We start from the raw sequence: 6,776 nt of genomic DNA on the forward strand, positions 1-6,776 counted from the left end.
ATCAACCAGGGAGGTCCGAGGAAAGATGGACCTCCAATCAACCAGGGAGGTCCGAAGGGTACTGACCTGCAGGGCTGAAGACCCCCAGTCTACATTGTAATAAATTATTTTACATTACAGCGATTGTTTATCATTCTTTGCAGACTGAAGCATTCTGTGTGAACGTCTTCAAAGCCTTAAGGAGGTGAAGGAGTCGGCCTGGGAAACCCCGGGATGCTGCAAGCCGTTCTGACCCTTCTGACAGTCACTGGTTCTGCTGAAGAGATGGACTCACTGGATGAGCTCGGCCTTCCAGCCTCCACTGCAGAGAAGTTAAAGTCCTGAACCAAAAACTGGAATCAGGAGCTGTTCAGAAATAAATAGTATGTGTAATTTTTTGAAAACATAATTAGCCTTTCTCTTCACATTATTCTTTCCTTCTATCAGGTGCTGTACTGTTTAAATATTAACTTTTAAATTCTCTGTTACTTTTTTAGCTGGATCTCCGAGGGACCTGATCTGCTGTCTGCAACATTTTATCCAAAATCCTCTCAAACCACCAAGCAGAGCAGCAGAGATCTACTCAGACAGGGTGGAGAGAGAAGTCTTTCTGCTCACCAGCTCTTGATGACAGAAATATTTAGTAAGTATAATCTCATCCATCCATTTTCTATACACCTTTGTCCCTACTGGGGTCAGGAGGGTTGCTAGTGCCTCTCCAGCTAACCTTCTGGGCGAGAGGCAGGGGTCACCCTGAACAGGTCGCCAGTCTGTTGCAGAATCTCATGTGCCTTTCAGTCTAAAATTGTGTGAATTGTTGTATATTATCCTACAGCTGGACTTTGTTGTGCGTGTTTCTCTGTAGCCAATGAAACGTTTTGTTTCATAAAACCATGAATAATACACGTCTCAGTTTAAAATATATATATTTTGTCTGTTTTTCAGGGGCTGTACCAAAGAACCAAGCATCTGATTCAGAACACCAAAACAGTTTTAAGAAGGCTGAAGGTTCTCTGGTTTGTTTTTTTGTTTTGTTTTTTTATTATTATTATTTTGTGCATGTGTCAACGCTCATAAAATCAGTTCTGGTGTAAATATTTCTTTTAAAATTATTTTTTTAAGCACTGGGTTACTTTGCTGACTTTGCTTTGAATTTTTATTATTGTGAATGTCTTCTAAAAACCCATTGTATTAAAAAGTGTACTGTGCTGTTTTACTTTGTTCTAAGAAGGTTTCATGTCTTTTTGGAAAATATGTATAAATAAATTTTAAATACCTTGGGTCGTTCCTGGACAGTCAGCTCAACTTTGCTGAAAACGCTGACTATATTTTGAAGAATTGTTCTCAGAGACTCTACCTTTTAAGAAGACTTAGTGACCATGGGGTGACCCAACTAGGATCTAGTTGGGTCTTGAATTTGGGGGGGGGGGGGAATCATATTTTATTTATCACTACAGAAGGGTTCAGTGAATGCTCATATGAAGCTGGTGGGTTCGGTCCCTCAAAAAAGGTTAAGAACCACTGCATTAGATTAATATGCCTTGGAAACAGAAGACAACTGTTCCATGTGAAAACAGTTAAGTGTGGGGCTAGCTTTCCTTTTCTTCTACAATTTGTTAAAACAATGGATTAATATCCCATGGTAATGGAAGACAACTGTTCCTCATGAAAACCTTGCATTCCAATAAAATTGCTTTGTTTTTCCACGGACCTAGCATAACCATTATATGGCTTTTGATTTTTGAATAAAATGCGGAAGTCCGCTGAAAGTTATCAGCGGACATTCAAATGAAAGTCCGCCGAAAGTCTAGTAGTGGTCAGTTTTGAGTCCGGTGGACGTCCTTCCGAACGTACGGCGGACTTTCTGGCGGACGTCCTTTGGAGTTTCATTTGGACGTCGAGCAAACGTAATCAACATGGGGAGTTGCCTAAAAATAATTTCATACTCCATATAGCACAAACGCATACATCAACACACACGTATTGACTTACCTTGTTCAGCCTGTTCCCGTAGCAGTGGATTTTCTTTCGCATTATTTTCCTCCAACAAATTATTCCACTGAACGAAGCGCGTACAGCTTCCTTTTAACCTCCCGTCTTCCCATTTCTGACGCTGGATCTTCAATATCCTCAAGCTTTGAAATAGCAGGCAGCTACAAACCGTGTGTTAGCTGTAGTGGCTAAGTTTTGGCTACAGTCGGCTGTCGCCTTGATATCAGCAGAAAAATGAAAAAATTAAGCACTGGATAGTACCGGCTAATTACTGGACACAACGGCACACCACAAAACACGATTGTTGTACCAGTAGCTCGCAGATGTTTTAAGTTTTGCGTCTTTTTCATGGTACACATCCTGCAGCTTTGGCTAAAAACAATAGGAGCAAGCAGGACCCGGAACCAATCTATGTGGCATAAATTCAAACGGAAATACGTCACCACTTCTCGTGGCATATACCCCATTATTACAGAGGAGGGCTGAGCTGGCATTTAAAACTACTTTGGGCATTACATAGCTGGATTAACCAAACCACTGTTACACATTGGATTAGTGTGGCCATTTAAAATGAAGCTTACTGAAAATTTTAAAATAAAAGCCTTGACATTTTTCATGTCACATAATTGCTCTTTTGGGCTTTATGTGACTGGTTTAAACAAACCACTGTTACACATTGAATTAGTGTGGTTATTTAAATGAAGCTTACTCAAAGTTTCAAAATAAAAGCCTGCATATTCCTCTCACGTCAGTGCACTGCCATAGACGGTGCAATAATATTAAGCTTCTTTTATGTTTATTTTCTCAGGATAGTGAACTCCCTTGCGCAGCAATTTTCTATTAGGTAATTTTTTTACTTATTAGCGATGTTTAGTATACTGAATGGAGTAAGTCAATGACAGATAACATGCAAGTGATGCCCCACATGCTACTGATAGTCTTCACGCTAATATTAGCATTTTTTTTTATTTTAGCTTATGCATTAATTTTAACATACTGAATGGTACAGATAGAGCTTAGTCCACATGCTTGAGACTATCCACATTGTTGAGTACATTGCAGCTTTCTTTAGGATTAATGCTAATTTGTAGCATCCGAATGCTTGCTAAAAAACTGACAGGCACACTTTGGCAGGCCCGGGTTAAATTTCTTTTATTTGTTTATTTTTCTTACGTCACCATTAATGCGGCCCGAATCGCTGTGGGCACCCCCACAAAAGTGGTATCAAAATGTTCAGCTTGATCCCGAGAAGGTAGCTATTACTTTTAGTGGGATTCTGAGGTAAAATGATTACATAAATTGAGAAAAACGAGAAAAATCGAGGCCGAGTCTCTCACAGAATCAGTAACCTTTCTCTCTGAAACACACACAGCACAGTGGAGGTCTGATTCCAAAACTCTTTTCAACTCCCCCTCACAGGCACAAATATCAGCCTATTGATCTCAAAGTTGGTCATGACGGGATACACATGGCTGCTCCCGTAAAATGTTTTCAAAAATTTGCTAGGGCTTATGGTTTTTTGTCAGGGTCCTTGAGACCGACGCTGGGTGTCTCAGAAATATAGAAACTGTCCAGCATCCTGTCTGACAGAGAGCCAGCCCAGGTGCAGATAATTAATTACCATAGCAACGGTCCCAGAAAGAGACAGTGAGTAGTCTCACAAACAAGCACAGACAGGTCTCATAACGCATTGTGGGAAAAATACATATTTCCTGTGACTATTCATATTTTGCTTACATAAAATTATTATTTCTCTGATTTTTTGAGTGTGAATTAAAGTATGAAAGTTGAATTTTTTTTTGAAATAAATAATTACCCACTGTCTTCATGTTTTTTATTTTGGACCATGAGTGAGAACTACATGTGCAAAGCTTATAGTCATCAGTCTTGACTGATTTTCACTGCGCATGGGGTACAACCAGTGGTGGAGAAAGTACTCAAAAAATGTACTTCAGTAAAAGTACAAATACACAGATAAAAATGTACTCAAGTAAAAGTAAAACTACCACAAACATTAACATTTGTACTTAAGTATTTTTAAAAGCCAGTATTTTTTTACTGTTACTTAAGTATAAAAAGTAAAAGTACTTGCTGAATAATACCTAATCACTAATATCATTAAGTGAACCGATCATATTTAATTTTAATACATCAGAAATGTGCCATTTTAATGAACAATGCCACAGATAAAGCAGGTTTTTATTATGTTTACTCTGTAACATAGTTTAGACTTAGATATGCGATTCTATGCATCATAATTTCAGGGATGGAAACATCTTGTCTCCTGTCCTAACATAACATGAACTTCACTTTTTTGCCACTTGTGGCTTTTATTTTGAAAGAAATCCAACTGGCAGGGGAGGACATGGAACCACGTAGCAGAGTTGTAGTCAAGACCACCGAACCCAAGTCAAGACCAAGACCAGCACCCTGCGCTACATGACACAATAAAATTAAGTGCACCTATCAAAATTGCTTCTCAAATTGATCTGAAAGATCCACATTCCCATAAAAACACCTAGATATTAAACACTTAGAGCTTAAATATATTTAACCAGTATCAATTCAAACTCTTCTTTATTCTGTTTTGCTTTCATCTCTGTGCTACGATCCACAAAGGTCTCATGCCATCCTTAAAAAGATAACGCCCTGGGCAGTTGCCCATGCTGCATATGTCAGAAACCACAACTGTCTGCACCATTAAACATAGCAATTAACAGTAAACAACACTCAACTATGAACACTGTCCAAGGCGCAATAAGCAAGAAGTAACCAAGCAGAAGGAGCACAGAGACTGTTCTCATCCTCCCTCCTGCTGCAATATCTGCCACCATGACAGGAGACGAAATAGCAGGCAGCTTATGTTGTTGTTTTATTTATTCGCCAATTAAATAAATAATAAAAAAAACATACATATGTGAAATAAAATAACTGCAGTGTACGCACGCAGTGAGGCTTCAGTCCCATTAACCTTAGTAAAGATCCGTCCAGAAGAATCGGATCGTTCCTGAATGTCCTGAATGTCACATCACTATATTGCAGACTTTGGTCACAGCGTTGTCCCATATATAAGACACCTCAGTCAACACCTCCGCACAATAATTCAGCGCATGAGTGACAACTTTTTTTTCATCGCAGATGCAACATGTCTCTGTACAGCTAGCTTTGCTAGCATCACGTCCACAGATCTTACCTTTCTTTAAGCTTTCCTTCGAAGTGACGCTAAAAGTTGGACGAAGTTCCCACCGTCTGTGAAAGCGAAGCGCTGCTGATTTTACATGTCGCCATATCAATTTATGCAGCAATATTATAATACTGACGATTAGACAGACATCTTCTCCCGCTCAGAGGAAACCACTGCGCATGTCTGGAGCTCCGCGTGCAAGTAAAGGTGGAGGCGATGGGTCTACAGACACATAAGTCACATTATTGCTTGGATTTTACGGCGCCACCTTAAGTCCCTGAACTTCACATTTTAACGGACAAAAAGAGCAACACAACTTGGATGTAACAAGTAACGGACAGTTTTCTAGAAATGTAGTGAAGTAGAAAGTACAGATACTTACTGTAAAATGTAGTGGAGTAAAAGTAGAAAGTATCCATTATTAAATCTACTTGAGTAAAGTACAGATACACAAAAATTGTGTATCTGTAGATACCACTGGGTACAACCATTGTACTGTAGGGAAGAACCAGGTCAGTCATATCACTATGGCGATGGATCTGGTAAAAGCTTCAGTCATTACACTCTGTTGGTGGACCATGTCAAGCATGTCAGACCTGCATGGATGTACTCCTTAAGGCAAGCTAAAACATTGGGTCCAAAGTAATGGGCACACTTCTGCAGGCCCCATTTAAATTTCTTCATTTAAATTTAAATTTTCTAGTTTTGTTTGTATTTCCTTTTAACTCACTTTGAATTGCCTTGTTGCTGAAAATGTGCTATATAAATAAAATTACCTTACCTTACCAGACAGATCTATAGGTTCAAAGCTCCTCTGCCTTTGAACCTGCTTCCAGCTCAATCTGTGAGGCAGAGACCCGCTTTTTCTCACTTCCTACTTCTCCTGCTCTCCTTTTTGTATTGTTTCTCAGTTATTTTTCTCTCCATAGAAGCTACATGTGGTCTGGCGCTGAGGTTGGCTGTTCTACCTTCCTGGAGGAGGGGATTGGCCTTGATAATGCTGCCATGAGCTTACTGTCCTGCTATTAACTTTTTACTTTCATCAATATCAGAAATCATTCTACATTAGTTTCTTGTGCATTCTGCTTTGTCTTCTCAAACCTCCAGTCGTTTTGTGTCAGATGGTTGCTTGAACTGAGCCCGGTTCTGGTTCTGCTGGAGGTTTCTTTCTCTTAAAGATGAGTTTTTCCTCTCCACTGCATGCTTGCTGTAAAGTCAATGACGCAGCGCAACACAAGGGCTACATGCTGGTCCAGTAGGAGTGGATGCTGCAGGTCAGGGACTCCAGGCTCTGCTGGGTTTCCTTGAATACGAAGTTTTTAATCTACTTTAAATAATGAATTGAGTATACTGTTGGATAACTATAATCAATTGGAATGTATGTATGACTGAATTCAAATGATTTTTTATAAAGTGCCTAAAGATGACATTTGTTGTGAATTGGTGCTCTATAAAACTGAATTGTTAATAATTGACTTAGTCTAAAAAGTGAAAAACGGAACAGCCAGGGTTAAAATTATTAATTAATTATTTTCAATCAGATATTAAAATTATCTGGTTTCCAGAAATAATTTTTTTTTATTAGTTTTGTACTTTGGTAAACATCTGCAGGTAGTTGTGT

This window comes from Poecilia reticulata, linkage group LG23, assembly GCF_000633615.1.
Source record: "Poecilia reticulata strain Guanapo linkage group LG23, Guppy_female_1.0+MT, whole genome shotgun sequence".
Lineage (NCBI taxonomy): Eukaryota > Metazoa > Chordata > Actinopteri > Cyprinodontiformes > Poeciliidae > Poecilia > Poecilia reticulata.